This window comes from Syngnathus floridae, chromosome 14 (assembly GCF_059516105.1).
Source record: "Syngnathus floridae isolate MCC-2025c chromosome 14, RoL_Sflo_1.0, whole genome shotgun sequence".
In the NCBI taxonomy this organism is placed as follows: domain Eukaryota; kingdom Metazoa; phylum Chordata; class Actinopteri; order Syngnathiformes; family Syngnathidae; genus Syngnathus; species Syngnathus floridae.
In genome coordinates, this window is record NC_142426.1 from 14,247,011 (window position 1) to 14,265,476 (window position 18,466).

The following is an 18,466-nucleotide window of genomic DNA, read 5'->3' on the forward strand; positions in this document are numbered from 1 at the left end:
CATTCATTCATTCATTCATTCTAGTGTTGCACACAGTGTTCCAAGCAAGGTGTGTACAGGGAGCTTGTGTGTTTGCACAGACACTTGAAAAATTCGAGGGAACATTGACTGCAATCCTCCACGAAACCTCTGCTTCCATTCCCCAACCTCCCGCCACAGTTGCGGAAAATGGCTTCAACAAAAATATTGTGGCTAAGAAGCCGAGGGGAGGAATCTGTGTGAGCGTATCTAAACTGCCCCCATTTGAATTGCTAATTGGAACCCCCCCCCCCTTCAAAAAAAGCCACAGAGCAGGTCCTTACTAAAGCTACAACGTTAACTCTTGGGTGAGCGGCCTTGGTATGAGATGAAAGCCTTTAAAAAAAGGACAGACTTAAGCTTCTTCAGAGGACCATCTCACTAGCTTCCCAAATCCCCTTTTCTCACAGCTTTTCCATGAGAACTGCTGCACAGAGGAAAAGGATGAGGAAGGCAAGCTTTGTTTGAAATGTCTAAATTGGGTTGCCTTTGTGTAAATCCACTCACGTCTCTTTCAACTGAAATTCTGTCTTTGTCCCACTCAGGGGTTTTCAACACACCATAAAATGGTGTGCGTGGCGCGTACGTACGTGCGTGTGGAACGCTCCAAATGTTCGCTCCCACGTGCCGATTCTCCCGCGGTGGAGATGTGCACGGATTAGACAGCGGGGACCCACACATCAAAACACGTAGCTGCTCATGTGGAACAGGAGCCAGATCGTGGTGGAGGCATACAACCACTGGTGGGTGAAACGTGCACCCACACATGCTCACGTGTTCAACGACGTCAACACCTGTCGTCAAAATTATGCAGGATTTTAAGGAGGTCATGTTATACTTTTGTTCCATTCATGGATTAGCGTTAGCTAACAATGTTAGCGTCTGATAAGCAGCCCATATTTGATTGCATGGTTTGAGTGTCATTTTTAGCTGGGGTGTGATTGCAATTGGGTATAACGTTTTGCAAAAAAATGGCATTCCGAGCGATTCATTTTTTTTAATGAAGGTTTCATAACTTTACCATGTCTGTGGATGTGAATGTAGTCATGATATTCAATCTACCAGAGCAGATTTTCAAACTTGTGTTGTATCCCATCGTTTCATTTCATTTAAATCCTTTGTTATTTCTTCTTTTTATTTTTGGCTCTTGAAAACTCCTCGGCTCTTTCAGCTGCTAAAAACAAGGTTTTTAATTCTGGGCAGGTGTTGTGCATTCAGGCAGGTGCAATGAGCAGATGTTGGCTGGGGTTTAAAATGACACACTGAAGGACAGCGCTAAATGCCAGAAAACTTCAGCAAATTACTCTCGTGTGCTTAACAAGCCAAAACGAGAGAGCGTTCCTAACTGCGTTCCCATCAAGGATGGAAAATGTTGATGAGGGAGAATGTGAACCTGATGATGATGATAAAAGAGGAAAGCGCGGTGCCATTCTTCTCATTTTCAGCAAACGAAAATAAAAACTTGTTACATGCACGTTCAATATATTATACGTATCCCTGGTGTTGAAATAGTTTCACAACGGAACAATCATTTTAACAATTTAATTTAAACCATTTTTATCATTTTTTCTTAACTTCAAAAACGAAATCGATTAAGCGGTGCAACGTTTTCACCCTTAAAGGGGGTGACATGGTGAGCTAATTATAGCATTGCGCTCGCTAAATTGATGTTATTTCAAAGTCTGCCTAGAGACTGACTATACGGCACACTGGAGCGCATCTCATCACGGCAACATGAAGTAGGTCACATGTGCGCCGTCATACTCGTTAGCGGCACTTAGCCGTCAGCATGCTGCCTGAGCCGTACGGTGGCAGCGCACCTTCCCGAATACGTGACACAGACGTTCATCCCTCTGTCTCATCTACGGGATTATCATTTCGTAATTCGCTCACGGTCGACAGCGCGTTATGAGATATGGGCGGCAACTACGAGAAATTGGTGACATTTATCAACAGTATCTGCTTGGCTGATTTACCAGTCACGTTTACACATTTTCACTGTGATTTTTATTTCTCATATGGTCATTGAAGTCCCTTACTGTAAAGTGAAGTGTAAAATGTATATAGGAAAAAAAATTAAGACATTCTCTTGAAAGTTATGCATGCCCTGAAGTCAGGCCTCACTCCCTTTTTTTTTTCGGAATTTACCCAAACTATGTTGTCTCGTTAGCGGCAAACGAGCTCTCCAAGTGTCATCTTTGGACGTTGGAGACATTTTGTGACCTTAACTGAAAGTATAATTATGAAACCTTTAATTGAAAAGGGCATAAATGCTTCAAGGAGCTGCAGTCAATTCCGGCGTTTGGAAAAGGTCATTCCCCCTGAATGTCCTCACTGTGTGCTAGGAATCCTGTTGATGTGTTTTTCCTCCAGTGAATCAACAGGTGGGCCATTAAGTCGGCCTTGTTTCATTTGTGACCGTTTTTTGATGGATGTCAAGTCTCTGTGCAGTGCGCTGCGCTGCGCTGCGCTGCGCTGCGCTGCTCCACCTCACTGCTGTTCCTTCCTCCACAGCGGCTCCGTCCGTGTTTGTCGACTTAATGCTCTAATCTGCCATTAAGACGGCGGGGAGCGAGGCTTACTGGTGTTTCTCTTACAAATCCACTTCCAGAAACCCCCAGCTGAGATGCTCCGCCGCATCCCAACAGATTAGCGACGTGGTAACGACTGACGAGTGACCGTGACGGACCAAAAAAAAAAAGTGGGTGGAAAAGGAGGTCATGGGGATGAGCGAAAGAATAGGTCAAGGTGAAAAAAAACATTCGAGATGAGGGAATACACCGGAGGGAGAAGTGAGTGAGATAGAAAATGGCACGTGCAGCAAGGTGCATCGAGAAGTGGTGTTTCTGTGTGGAAAACGAAACGTCTGATAGCATCATTGATTGCATGTGTGCAAATATGAGATCCCCCGCTCTCCTTCTTAACCCCTTTCAACCGGTGCAAACACCAAACGGATCGATTCACTCGGTAGCGTCAGTGATGTGGAACTGCGTGGCCGCAGCGTCACAACTAACACCTTTGTGAAGGCCGCCCATCTGTGCAGCGCCAGAGCAGGGCTCTGAAACCAAACAGTTCTGACGGGCAGATGGCTCGTCCTCCCCATGCCAAGATGGTGGGTGACCAGTTCCCTCCAACTAACCCCATAGTGGTTTAGCCCATCTGCGGACTGGCCTTGAGGGGCAAGATGCGGCCCACCTGGGCTGTCTGGTGCAGTCTCCATTTTGTTCTGGATCTTTCTAATGAGTCAGAGAGCCCAGACACACTTTGCAGTCAAGAAAACACCCACGCCAAGCATCATCCAAGGAGCTGCCCCTTTAACGGTACTAGGTAAAGGGCTTTTTTCCCTTGTCTTTTCAATACTCTTGGCTTTCTGTGGGCAGTTGCCATGGCTACGACAAAATAAGCGGCCACCTGTGGGCTTGCTTCAGCAAAAGAGACAAATCACCTGACTGCAAACTGACTGAAAGAAAGTAGGCTGGAATAAAGCCAAGCTTTCAACAAGACCTTCTTTGATGTTTGAAGATACATAGAAAGAAAGATAGATAGATAGATAGATAGATAGAAGCTCTGTCACAGTGGGCACGGCCGACACTTTTTGCCCGGCCGGGTCAAAGCGGGCCAAACCTCCAAAGGAAATATCTGTACACGTTCCCCTCCTGCTGGACATCAATCTTCAAAGCTGCTGTCCAAGCAAAGAGCCGATTTGATTCTTCCGCCGAACGGCGCCCAACCCCTTGACCTGCCTCCTCTCAAAGCCGCCCTCGTCGTCCCATTGTTGCTATGGTGACTCCAAATAAGAAGGCTGTAGTGACTGGGGCGCTGCTGTGAACATTATAGCAATATGTACGATGTCCATTTGCACCACTTCCTCACAAATAGAATTGAAGGTCCTCAAACAACTTGCCACTTTGATTCTATGACCTGCTTTTACGTGGGCTTGAGCACAGTGGCAGCATGTGACGTGATGTGATGTGAAAACGGGGCCGGTACTAGACCACACACATACGTCGTATGTGGCACACATGTTTGGAAGATGTGGTGAAAATGTGTGGACGGTGTAAATTTGTTTGTTTCAAAGTGGAGCTCTGCGCCCGACACTGATCCAACCACGATCCCATCCATCCGCTCCATCAAGAGTCACTCTCATCTCCTCAGTCCATAAAACCTTTGAAATGTCTGTCTCGTGCGATTTCTTGGCCCAGTCTTGGCGTTTCAACTTGTTTCTCTTGTTTAGTGGTGGTCGAGTTTCAGCTTTTCTTATTTTGGCCATGTCTTTGAGCACTGAACACCTGTACTTCTGGACATTCCAGGTAGGTTGCAGTTCTGGAATATGACAGCTCTGTAGTATCACGGGTTCTTGGTGGCTTCACGTTTGATTCTTCTCAAAACGTTGGCGGTTAATGTACGTCTTTTCTTCTCAACACGTTTCTTGCGACCCTGTCGAATATACTACGTATGCAACAAAACGTTTGATGAGTCGGAGATCACGCCGCAATATCTTGGCAATTTCAAGAGTGCTGGATCCCTCTGAAAGACTTGACAATTTTTGACTTTCTCTTTTTTTGGCCCATCTTGTGTGAGGAAAAGACGCTGCCTGATAATTATGCATACCTTGACATAGGGTGTTGTTGACCTCCTGAGGCTTCACCCTACCTCATTACACAAATACACTTCACTTGATATGCTTAAAAGCAATAAGCATTCAAGTTAAAACAACGTGAAGTTGGAAAATACGCAATGTTAATATGGTCAAAATGCTCCCTTGCACACTAATTGTGCACATGGTGTCTGCTGCTTTTTAAAAAAATTGCTAATGTGAAAGAAAAGGTTAGGGACTGTTGCTTAAAGGGGGTTGCACTTGTGCACGTGATGCTGTGTTTGCGTGTAGGCACGTAGATGCGTGTACGGCATGTGTACATGTGTCCAAGCACGTGAAAATGTGCTGCCCTGCTGCCAGTGGCATTTTGGCCGCACACCTGCGTCCCATTGGTTGAGTTGAACGAGGGAGCGCGCTCATCTGCATCAGAGTGGGCCAGAATTGAGGGAAGCCTCGGCAGAAACTCTTTTTACATGTCAGTGGTTTTTGTCTGTGGATTTCTCCATGTCTGTGAAAGGTTCATTGGAGACAATGGAGGGTCTATGTTATTTACGTAACTTAAAATGGTGATGATGATGATGATGATGATCACGACAACGATGATCGTGTTGATGATCGTGACGATGATCGGGATGATGATGAGCATCATGATCATCGTGATGATCGTGATTATCACGAGTATGATCATGATGATCTGATGATCGTGATTATCACGAGTGCCATGATGATCATGATCATATCTGTTGGATCATGTAAATTGTATCCAAATCTGCGCTTACTTCAGAAGAACAAAATGTTTCCCCTATTTAACCTTTTTGTATGATGCAACCAAAATAGATTTTTAGCATCTCCCATCATGTAACTCAATCCACAATAATATTCATTTTCCTATAGTAATTGAGAGTTCACATCGGTGTGCTTCCCTCATCCCCTCCAGTCCACTAAACACGAATGCGTGCGTGCGTGCGTGCGTGCATGCTCCCTCATGCATAAATATGTTTTTGGAGTTCAATTGTGATGCCTTGCTCTCTCGTAGGCCAAAAACAACGTAGCCATTGTTGCGAACAGTGTATATTTACATTCGAAAGCCCTGTACAATAGAGCGTCTCACAATGGACGGGTTGCGTTAAACGTGGAATCCCACCATCCTCATTGTTGATTTCACCCAGGGAACGTGGAATTAACAGATTAGCCGAGCAGTGGGGTGGGAGGGGCTCGCATCTGTCGGGAAGCGAACGGGTGCATGTATCAACGCTGATAATGAGCGCAAGGAGGCTCAAAGGACCCGAAAAAGCGCCTCGTAATGTCTCCCTTACTGTAATTCCTCCTCTTTCTTTCTCCGCAGCGCAATATGCGTGCCTGTAAGGAGATGAACGATAGCGTGTGAGCAGGAAAACGAGACAGGGAGCAGAAATGAGAGCGTGTAAACATATTCCTCTTTACCTTGAATTCACCGTCTGAGTCACTGCAGACGGAGGGCATTTTTCATGCTGCATTGCAATGCGGTTCTCTTTGCTGCATTATTTTTTATGACACTCCGCCCCGAAGGATGTTGCCGTCTTTAAAATGGCCCCTTGACTGTGATTAATACAACACGCCGCTGTTACCGACTGACATTTGCTTCTTTTTTTTTTTTTTTTTCCTCCTCCTCTCAACACCATCGCGCATCTACGTCATTCTTCACTAGTTGCAATTTTCAATTCCTCTCTGTTTGTGTAAGCGTTTTTCTTTTTTGTCTCCCGCATACTACGTTTTGGTGTCATACAGCTCCTGTCACTTTCCCTGCACATCTCTCTCAGTCTTGTTTTCACTTCTTGCTACACCAAACAGGTTGCAAATGGAACAAGGCTATCCAGCGGGGAAACACCAGCAGCTTGCTTGTGCTGTGATTATTAAGGTTTACAGTAACGCCCCAGGTGGCACATATCAAAACTGGGTCAAAGCCTTCAAATATAAGAAGAGATGAGTCTTGTCTTATTTAAGGGGAGGTGGAGCTGCTTCATAGTATGCCAACTCTCTAAACCAGGGGTCACCAACCTTTCTTAAAGCGAGAGCTACTTCCTGGGTACTGATTAAGGCAAAGGGCTACCAGTTTGACACAGACTTCTGAAATAGCTCATTTGCTCAATTTGCCTTTCACTGTGTTACTATTGTCATTTCATTATTGTCACCGTGTTGGTGACCCACCCCTGCTCTAAACAATAGGTGGGCAGAATTAATTGGGATGGGATGAATGTTTGGTGGTAGGAGAATGATGAGGCTTTTTGACGTGTACGTCTGTCCACTCCAGCTTTTTCAAAGACCCAAATTTGGAGCTCGGCTGCGCGTCACCTCTTCACCCGACGGAGTGTCTCGAGACAGCCTGTCACGCGTGGCACGGCGAGATGGAAAGCTCGGCCGCATGTCAGCTTGCCGTAGTGTGGCTCTCGCACACCTGCCTGCGTGTCGTGTACTAGGACGCGTGCTTGCTTAAATGTATATGTCAGTGAGACACTGAGAGGTGTGTGGCAGCCGCACACGTCTGCTCAAGATGTGCAGAGCTGTGTCTGCCTATTGGTTCTCAGATTTTGAATCATATCGCCTCAGATGGGGGTACGTCTCACCAGTGACATTTTTGCAAAGCGTACATGACAGACTTTACATCCAATCCAGAAAATTCAATTCCGACAATGCACAGCGTCCTTCCTTGTTGTCAATCCCTTTGTCATTCTCTGGTGGCCACTCTCGAAAGGCATCAGGAAAAGCCATTTCAATCCCTCTCGGGATTCATTTGACACGTGTGTACGTATCTTGGGATTTCATGCTTTCAAATGCGCAGTACGCTCCCACGCGACACATTGAAAAACACACTGACGCACGCCAAGGCAAACTGCGGCACATGCACACACACGCACACGCACGCGCACTCGCACTCGTGCACGCGCACGCACACACACAAACTATACTATGCTGTAAATACAATGATGGTATTTTGACAAGCCTTTTTCGCCAGAGTGGTGACAAGTCTTTTTTCCCCTTCTCTCACATGGTTGAAATGAAATCCAATTAGATGTGTAATGGCTCTCCAACTCCTCTGAAGGAATCAGCTTGCTTGAGTCACCACTGCTGAACCCAAATGTGCTCAGTAAATCAGTGATGTGCAATGGAGACAGATGTAGTGCGTGGCCCTGTTTATGTGCTGTTGTGTGCTCTTAAATACAGGGAGCCTGCTTTGTGAGGACCAAATGCTGCCATCTAAACTCCCCTCCAAAAGTTTTGGAACAATGAAGAAAAGGACAACAAATTGGTTGCATAAGGTGCACGATCTCCCAATCAGTTGGTTTGCATCGTTCTTTCGATTTATTCTCTTTGAATTGCTAGACAGCATGTTCAGTGAAGACTGTACCACTACCGGAAACCTAATGAATTCACCAAAAAAGGGGTATTTGGGAGTCAAGTCCTAAACAAAATATGGGTTTTGCTCATGTCCCCACACAAATAAGGGTGTCTGGTCTCATGAGGCTGTGTCAGAAGTTCATGTTAAGTGGCAAAATGTCCCTCAAACTTTGTCTCTCATCACGTGTTATGGCAGAATATTTGCATATTTTAATTAAATAGCTTGAATTTAGAATGAATCACTCCCCAAGTTTATTGGGTAATTACATGTCGGTTGTCCTTGACTTGGCAGCATCGCCCACCTATGAATATATTCATCATCGTCTTTTGATGGCAGCAAAAGTTAGGCTGACACTTGCAAACTTTGTCTCCTCCACTAAACCCTCAATTAGCCTCCTTTTCCTTCCTTTCTGACACCATAAATCACATCCTGTCACATTATCTATGTCATCAGGTCCTCGTGATAAATTTATCACAGTGGCGCGTGGGTGGATTCAATGTGCATTGTCTGTGTACTGTGTACGTGTGTCTCTTGGGATTTCAAACTACTACTCAGTGCTCGCACCAAAATGAGCAGCCTGTTTGTCAAACCGGACATTAGCCACATGCAGTTTGTTTCCATGGTAACATACTAGAAGAGAAGTAAATGTCTGCAATGACAGTTTCACAGTGGACAAATGATAATGTATCATCACAGAAATGCAGCAAAATAAATGCAGTTGAATCACTATACATTATGGCCATACAAAGATAATTGGAAGAATACATTTTGTGCAATATTAAATAAAAAATGAAATCAAATTCAAATAAATAAATTCATTCATAAATAATACATGTAAAACCAAAGCGGGTGTTAATTATGACTTTGGAATTACAACTGATTGATCTTTATTGTGCGAGTATCCACTTAACCAGGATGTTCATGGAACATAAGATGAAATCCAGGCAGTTATTTGTGTATGATTTTCTCTGAACTTGTGTTTGACCTTACAGGACACACGTTGTGACTGCATGCGATGAGCGAATGGCTGTTTGGCCTTCACACAAGTCACAACAATGGGAAAAAAAAGCCACAACACAAAAGTAGAAAGGAAAAAAACTGTTATCCACTCTCCGGTCCCAAGTTGGATCTAAGCTTGCATTGAAGTCAGGTAAGTGGACCGTTACTAAAGAATTGAGGTAAGTTTGTTTTGTCTAGTGGACCTTCTCCTCCAGAGACACTCGATAGAATAAAGGGCAACATTTCAATAACCGCAGCAGTTAGGGTCATGTGTCAATTATCGATGTCAGGCCTCCCCCTACTGAGCTCTTTGGAATGCTAAGCACTTCAATGAATGCAACCGAAAGGAACCATTAGCATGGAATTGGGTGGAGGAAGCAGACCTTCCCCTCTTGATAACGTTCTCCAACCGTTTTCACAGTGGCATGAAGCGTGGGCACCCCAAAAGATACCAACCTGCTTGGTAGTAACCAAGATGGGGTTATTGGACCACTAGTCATTGTGTAGCAATGGAAATTTTGATTGACCACCATGTGGGGGTGATGACTTTCCTCTGTTTTATTTATTTTTTTCTTTCTGGGGATCTGCTCGCCGTATCTTATCGCTCTGCCTGTTTTTTTCAAGGCAGCTCGCAGCCATGATCAGCATCAGCATTAACTCCACGCAAATCAAAGCCTTTGCAGAAGGAGAATATGATTGGCGGGGGGGGGGGCAACTCGCCCCTCCTAATTCAGGCTAATATTCCACTGTTGCAATCAGTGGACGCAGAAAAGTGGATAGACACCAAGGTGCCACAATTGTCATGGGTCTCTTTTCAACATTTCATCTGCAAGGCTTCCTTTTATCTCTGGGCCTTGAAAATGAGGATTAGCTCTCGCCTCATAAGACCCAGCTGCCTGATTCCTCTACTGACACTGACCTCCTTTGTTTTATTTTTGGAGTTGATGCCTGCATTTACTTGTAGGTGTGTTTGTGTGGCCGCAGGGGTGGCCGCTAAAGGCTTACGGGGGGGATTAGAACCCACACGGCAGCCCCCACTCCAGTGCCAGTAAACAAAAGTAAAATGTCGTGTACTGTACGTGTGTGTCAATGCAAAACATGCTGGTGACATTACACAAAAGAGGGAAGAGGGAAGACTGAGTCCATCTGTGAGCGCAGTGGGATTAAAGCTTTGCTCGAGCCAAGAGCTGCATGTCAATCATCAACTAAGTGTTGGCGCATGTACTTTACTGTACATGTGTTTGTGTGCGTGTGTGCGTGTGTGTGTTTTACATCCATCTTTTGCTCTTCTGTGGGGGAAGGGAGGACCCCCAACAACGTTGTTTTCATTCGTAATCTGGTGAGATGGAGAAAAAACATCAATAAATCCATCGCACGCAGTGGATGGAACACATGAAAAACATAACAATATTTATTTATTGCCCTTTCTTTCACAAAAGTGATTGAGAAATGACTGGAATTTTCATCTTCTTCAGTCTCCTAGAGCTTCTTGTTTTTTTTCCCCACAAATCTTCACTTTACCAGAACAATATGAACAAATCTCAGTCCATGATTTGGTCTTGTCCTGCAATGGCTGCAAAGGAACCAGCAGTCATTTTAAACATTAACTTATGTGACACTAATTCATATATCATCCAAGTCTGGGGCCTAGCTCCATGAAGACAGATGAGTTTAGTGTGGAAGAACTTGACAGTCCTGACCTAAACCCCACCAATCGGAGATGCTTTAGGCTCTTTCGTCCAACCTCAAATTTTCATACATTTCTGTACAAGAACTTTTACGTTGGTGGGCTTCAGCATGGTGGTTGAGGATGAAGATGAACGTGGTGTTGCTCACCAAGCCCTTGCATGCTTTGTTTGAGCCTATGAAACTGCCTTGCTCCCCTACACCTTTCACCCCAGCGGCTATAGGGGGGGAAATTGAAATCAATACTGCCTATGATGAGACGACTGGACTGCATTGGGGGGAGGGTGTCGCTGAGGGGGAGGGTGGTGTGGTAGCCTGGCTTGATGGATGGCTGGTTTAAAAGAAAAGTGGGGGGGGGGGTGATCAATTACCTTGATGGATTGCTTTTTGGAGATTTGAGAAATGAGATGTATGAACGTTAAAGACCGACCGAGGGAGAAATTGTGGCTCAGAGGAGCAGCCCGCAGTTTGCATAACATAGGATCTTGTGTCAAGTGGCAACTGGTCTACCCCTCCCTCCCTCCCTCCCTCCCTCCCTCCCTCCCTCTCCAGTCCTTTTATTTTTCCAAAATGTTTAATCCCCCTCTCCCCATCCCTAATGCAGACTCCTCTAGCGGTTCCCCTCGCTCTACATTATTCTCTATGCATTTAAAAAAAAATGTTCTCCTGTCACCCGGGTCCCACGTTCCCCGCCCACTCGCACTCATTTGAGCCTGAAACTAGAATAGTGAAGCCAAGAAATAGTTAATCTCTCCGTCTGCCGCTATGATTGGCCGCTGCACGCAGCGCCTCAGCCTCCTTGAATGAGAAACAGGGGTAACCAGGCAACTTCAGAGCTGCAAAGGGAGAGCGCGAGCGAGAGAGAGAGAGAGAGAGAGCGAGCGAGAGAGCGAGAGAGCGCAAAGAAGAAGATAGAGCTTTACGGAAATTTAGATTTGAACAGTAAATTAGTTGTAGAACAGCCCGGTAATGTGATTCCACCTTGTGTGCCCGGCAAATGGAATTAACAAATGGATTGTCATGCACACGCTCTCTGCGCTGCATGCTCTTCTCTTGGCGCGCTCACATGAAGGGGACGCAGAAATGGATTAAAACGCATACATGGGACACTCCGCTGCATGGGAAAAGGTGAGTGACTTCCTACTGGCAAGTCATTGTTTTTTTAAGTTACTGTCGTTGAGCTTGAGGATGCGTGGCAGCTCCGCGCCGTGTCAAGATTTATGGACAGGACGTGCGTTGGTTTGCTGAATGAAAATGGGCTGCGGAGCGGTCCTCGGTATGCACCATTTAGAGTCAGAAATATTAATACAAATTAAACAGAAACATCAATATTTTCTTGCTTCTGATCGGCAATATTTGTATTTTTTTGCTTTAAAAGACACAGATAGCCTATGCAGTTGATCTGCATTCATTACGTTACCCAGCTACTGTATGTCGTTTGATTTGGTCTCTAGCGTTATTATGTCAAATAAATGCATCGTGTTGATCAGATAAAAAGTTTCGATCATTTTTCAACCCCACGCTGTCCAAAAATGACTATGGATGGATGAGTCACAGTTAGTGGTGTGCATAATTTGCACGTTCTCCGGTTAGTGGTTCTGACTGAATGTTGAAAAGTGGCAACTTGATGCGTTTGGATGACTCGTGTGCGCAAACGCAACCTGCGCACATACGCACACGGATGAGAAGAGCTGTGTGGATGACGATGACCTGTGGGTGCACGAATGTTTGGATGCGCGCAGCGCGCCGCCGTCGTGCTATGCTTTCTTTATTTTCAATATCTGCACGGAACCGGGCAGCTGTCTGGCTCCTCTTCTTCTCTGCATAGCATTCAGGGTCATGGGTCGTGAGCGGGATAGACACCCTCGTGTTGCGGAAGCGCGGGGGCGTGTAAATCAGGTCAGCGTGTCAGCTGGCGCTCATATTTGGACACAGAACATTTGCTCGAGATCGAGATTGATGTCCTGTTCGCTTCACCCGCTCCAGCTCATGTGGTTTTAAATTTGGCTGCTCGTGTGCCATTATTAAGTTGCTCACTCAAAATTAACACTTATACTTATGTGTATGTATATATATATACACGGATATATATATATATATATATATATAATATAAAATATAATACATAAATAAATAAATAAATATAGTATATATAGAAAATATAATAAATAAATATAGTATATATATATATATCAAACGTGTGTGTATATACATATATATATATATATATATATATATATATATGCACACACGCGCGCGCGCACACACACACACGCGCAAAATGACACATTTGTAGGTTTAAATAAAATAAAAGGTTTTTTTTTATTTTCGAAAAGTACAAATAATGCCATTTTGTTTTGTTCTATATTGTAGAATATTGTTGCTGTATGAAAGACAACAGATGAAGGAGAATAACACTGACCTGACTGATGTTGGTGTAGTCCTGGTTGTTAGTCTATCATGCTCTTTAATTAACTTTGCCCCTGGGCTAAAATGCAATGAGTGACAGAATGACCAGTTGAAATGCACAATTCGGTACCGGACCATGTGTCTATCAGAGAACTGTTTGTGCTTGAGAGCTCAGGGAAAGAGGAGCATGGCCTTGGCATTTACTGTCGACATACAGGAAGAAAATAGATAGCAGGCTATAAAACAGACAACTGGAAATTTGTGGTCCACCATAGTATTGTTGCGGCTTGGTGAGATATAAAAGTAAGACAAGGTCGTCACCATTGAGGATTTGGTGCCAGAGTTCATTGGTGACCTCTGACAAACTACCCCGAGTAATCTCCTTACAGAGGACTCCCCGACTCGATTGTAAGACAATCGGGCGATTGTACGACACCCCTCCCCCCGTCGGCACACATATTTTTCTGTTGTTGTCCAACCTTGGTCTTTGCTGCATCGTGTGATTTGTGAAGCTTAAGACCGGTCCAAACAAAGCACCAGAGAACATCACTTTTCCAGTAAGAAGGTCTTTGTCGGCTCTCCCAGTGGATGCACGACTCTTAATTTAGCTGCTGACAGCAAAAGCTGTGAGTGGTTTGGGGAGCTGCGTACGTATATCTCAACCGATTAAGACCATAATGCTTTTTAGAATTAGAAAAAGACGAGGCAAAGAGGTTTGGGCATTTTCTTTTCATCGCACACTTTTGGGACACTTGGCCATTACGCAGAAGGTGAACATGCAGGGAATGTAAAATACTGTCGCACTTTTTCATGGAATATGTCAGAGTTTATCTGTCCATTCATTCAGAAGAACAGTTGGCAGGTCGAATGTTGCTGACAATTTGTAACTTTAGTATTGACAGATGAAGTTGATGCACAATTTGTCTTTGGGGCCACATAAAATGATGTGGTGGGGCGGGCGTATCTGGCCCCCGGCCTTTGACTTTAACACCTACGGTCTAAATCAACAAATAGTCCAGCATCTCGTTGAAGAGGAGGCGCAATCTGCCATCATGGTAGGCCATGTTGTGCTGCTGCTGCTGCTGCCGCTGCTGCTTTGTTGTTTTCCCTTTGATCACAATTTTTGCATGACCTCCACTTGAAGTGAGGTCCTCAAAGATGCGGCTGACTAATAAGGTTACACCGACGTGAGTGTTCATATCGGACACCGAGTTTCCGGAATCGTTTATAAAAAGGAGCTCGAAGAACCTTGCCATATTGTGTCCGAGTTTTCATCCATTTATTTCTATTGATTGAATGAATGAATGAAGATATGTATGGCCCCTGGCTGACAATGGCGGGGTCAGAGGTTATTGGGCTTTCCCCAGTTGAACAAAAAGGGGAGATTGCTCAGATAGCCGCGCATTGTGCAGCGTTGAATGCTGCGCACGCTGTAATCCGCAGGACAGGTGCTTTGTCAGTTGTCAGGGGAGCAAAAGGCTCGTTGCGAACCATCGAGCGCATTCTCAAGAAAACGAGCTACTTAACATGCAAGGTTGTGTGTCGTGATGGAAATGACATTTTAATCGCATTCAGGAGTGGCCTTGTAAAAAAAATGTAAAAAACATTCAAATGAATTGTCCCCGTCTATGGTCGTTTCGCCTGACCCGACCCACTGACGAGTACGGCCATGAGCTATGAAAATCGGAAAAAAATGGATACAAGCTGCCTTGCCTATTGTGGTAGTACAAAGCATACAGATGCAATTCTGGATGCAGCATTACATAAGCGTGTGTGCCTCCGTTTGCTTCTTGCAACATTTGAATAACACGCATGCTCAGTTAACAAAGGAACAACAAACTGGCCGAGGGTGTGAATGGTTGTTTGTCGATATGACCCCCCCCCCGATTGGCTGGCAAGGGATTAGCCCGCCTATTGTATAAAGCTACAGCTAACCTGTGAGCAGCATTCAAACGCCATGAAGTTTTTTTCACTGGTGACTTTGTGGCCACCTCAAATTGAGTTGTCAGCGTCTTGGCAATCCCAACTCCACGGCGTTCAATCGTACAGGAGCCAAGTACCACTTACTTCCGTTGTGTCGCGTTCGTGTCGCTAATGGTCCCCTTTCCTGCAACGTCTGGTAGCCGGGTGAAGTATTCAGTTGGGAGGCCAACGGTGTCCGAATGTCAGGCATGTCTGGGGTCTCAGCCCGATGGATGCATCGATGACACCAGTCATCAACAGGGACATGCCAAAGCAATGATTCATTAGGACTCAATTAGCTGGGAGGCACGAGTCGCCTCGCCATATGCCTCGAGGTGCCGCCACAATCTCTCGCCGCACGTTTGGACTCCATTCCGCTTGGCCCTGTGCAGTGTTGCATCAATGGCCCCCGTCGCCTTCTTCGTGCCGGCCTTGTTGTCTTTGTTCTATGAACACAAATCACTTACGGACATTAAACCGTCCGTCTCCAGCCGCCTCGTCTCTGAGCCGGAAATGAGTCAAGATGACCTTCAGCTCAACTCACGTCGTGCCAGTTGGCACAACATACAAAGTAATCATCCGTCGCTTGAAATATTAGGCTGGAGAGCTACAGATATTAGCTGGGTAAGAAAGACCCCGCTCGATATCGACTAAGCACAGCATGTGCTGTCAACAAAATCTATTTGCCTTCAAATCTTCTTTGTCTTCTTATCTGTGCCAAGGTAAAAGGATCCTCCCTCTCACAGCATTCTCCTACCCACCTTCAAGTCAGTCTTCCACAAACGGTAATGATTCCCAATTAGATCAGTCCTGAGGATAGATCAAGGAAAGCTAGCGTTTGCTTTCTTTGTTCTGTCCTTTCCTTCTATCGTTCCTTGATCTCAGCTGACATCGAGGCACGTTGTACATGTTTTGTTTTTCTTTCTTAACGTGTATACAGGTCAGCACCTCGACTACTTCTATTCAAACTGCTAACGACTAGTTGTCACTCACTGCTGACCCTACTCGTAGAGATGCTAACCTTACACGTTCAATTATGTACATTTTACTCTGAAATTGAACACAGTTAAAAATTCACACTTGGAAGAGAGTAAAATATTGATGTTAGGTCATGCATGTTTGATTCATTAATGAAACAAAGAGAGTAAATATAACATGCATAACACAGGACTGTGCTGTGCGCTCACACTACCCATTAACAAATGACCTAAATTCCGCTCTTTGTCATAATCCGTGGTATTATCCCTTCTCATTACATTCTTAGGGTTAATATGAATAGTGGCAGTTTACCTCCCAAAATGGGTCTCTTGATTGAATGTTTTGTGACTATATAATCCAAGAACTGAAAAATAATATACCGTCAAACCTGGGTTTTCGACCACAATCCGTTCCGGAAGGCGGTGCGAGAAGCAAATCGGTCGAATTCCGAATCTATTTTTCCCATTACAAATAATGGAAACAATTTTAATCCGTTCCAAGACTAAAAAAAAGGCCTTTTTAAAGCATTTTTTCACTTGCGCATTTTTGTCCGATCGCGCAACTGCACCGCGCTGGTCGCATTATTGTGACTGAAATTTAGAAAATATTTTTCAAGTCCTGATGTACTTTCCAGAATTGAAGTGGACCTAAGTGGGCAGGGAGCTTCATTTGGTGCGATTGCGCAACCGCCCGCGGCGCGCCGGGCGCAGACTGTCTGTCTGTCGCATTGCTTTAAGAGCGTCTTTGTGTTTTACCATGGCTTTACTGTTCCCGCTTGCTTTCTTTGGAGGCATGATTAGAGGTTAACACTGTAGGGGATAGATTGGGAGTAGACACAGGAAGGGAGGGGCGATCACACAGACACTGACAATATGTAGATGTGACGTTCTCTTGTTAACCTTGGTTAAACAGGGATGTCTAGTGCTCACAAGTTACCATAGCAGCAATATGCGCATTTTGTAAATGTATGTACATGTAGCTAAAGTATACACACTGTAAATATGATTGTAGGACTCTTTCGTTATCATAACAACTTTTTATAACAAGGTACAATACTGTCAATATGTTTTCAGAAGTCTTTTATTATATAACAACTTCTTTTATAACAAAGTACAACACTGCAAATATGTTTTTAGAACTCTTGTTATAACAAATAAAATAAAGCTGACTTTGACAACTTTTTTTGGGGCTGGAAAAAATCTGCGATGCAGTGAAGCTGCGATAAACGAACCGCCAAGTAGCAAGGGATCACTGTATGTTGGGAAAATTAGGGTGATTTTTTTCTTTTTATCCCAACTGAAGTAGCTCGTCTGACCGAGAGCCTCTTGCTTGCATGAAGTGAAAAAGCACAGCCTTCCAAATCAAGCCGTGTTAGCTATGCCCTGCCCCAGTTGTCGACACGAGCAAGCAACCACCCAACTGCACTCCTTACCCCGAAACGTGTGACCCAATTAATCGGGCTCTCCTCCCCATTCATCTGCTCTCACAGATGCACGACACGAGCAGCGCGGCATCCATCACCTTTGAGTGGTGAGGCCGTTGGCTTGCATCTGCTTGGCCCATGCTCCGGTCCCGTTCCCCGCAGGCGGGACCGCAGCGCCATATGCGGTTGATGATTGTCGTGTAGCGGCGTAAGCAGGCGCTCAGGCGGATGACACGCATTTGGGTTTTTTTTTTTTTGTTTGATGAAATATGTCATCAAATCCAAGCTCAACAGGAGTTTGTCTTCCGCTGGCAGCCAATTTAAATATGATTATATTATGGCATTATTATTATATTATATTATATTAGCTCTGTAGAGTCTTTTTCCTGCTATATTTTTCATCTTCACCCGGGAGGTACCGTTTTGGCCCGAATATACTAAGACGATGGTTTTTGCATTGCAGTAAGGCTGGAAAAGTGGGGGTCGTCTTATATTCGCGGTCTAGACTTTATACCGATTTTCACTTGTGCTCAGCAGTAAATTAAAGGTTGCTGGTATCGACTGAATATGTTGCTGTGATCGTGTGCGTCTTTGACACAAAGTGAGCATATGCTACATTTCATTGTTACTACTGTCCACTGTTGTGCCGTTTGTCCGATCGCGGTTTGCTTCTCGTGTGCGCACCACCGTTTGATTGACAGCTCCGGCGCACTCCTTTCCTTTACGCAGCGGCACGGCGACGAACGGTCGCCAGCAAATGTATTTTGTTGTCTCGATCGATGACTTACGTTTGGTGTGTGGCCAAGAGTATTTCATTTATGCTTCTTTCTTTATCTATTTTGCCAATAATTCAGTAAAGCAATCAAAACTGAACCACGTCTTCCCTCCTGCGTTCTGACCGACACCCGGGGGCGAAAAGAGCATGACCGTCCGAGCCAACCCCCAATACAGTCCTCAGGCTCCCCAACAATAGCGGTAGCAGTTTGCATTATTTTATTGCAATGTTTTTCCCTTATTC

The 18,466-nt window shown here is 44.9% G+C and overlaps 1 protein-coding gene across 2 annotated transcripts in view; it reads left to right on the top strand.

Moving 5' to 3' along the window:
* Window positions 1-570: 570 nt before the first annotated feature.
* LOC148387981 (disabled homolog 1-like) overlaps window positions 571-18,466 on the top strand; it is a 46,155-nt gene continuing 28,259 nt past the window's right edge. For both annotated transcript variants that reach the window (XM_088397071.1, XM_088397072.1), the window contains exons 1-2: window positions 571-761; window positions 8,984-9,141. The gene's annotated coding sequence lies outside the window, so the exon portion shown is untranslated. The remainder of the gene's footprint in view (window positions 762-8,983; window positions 9,142-18,466) is intronic.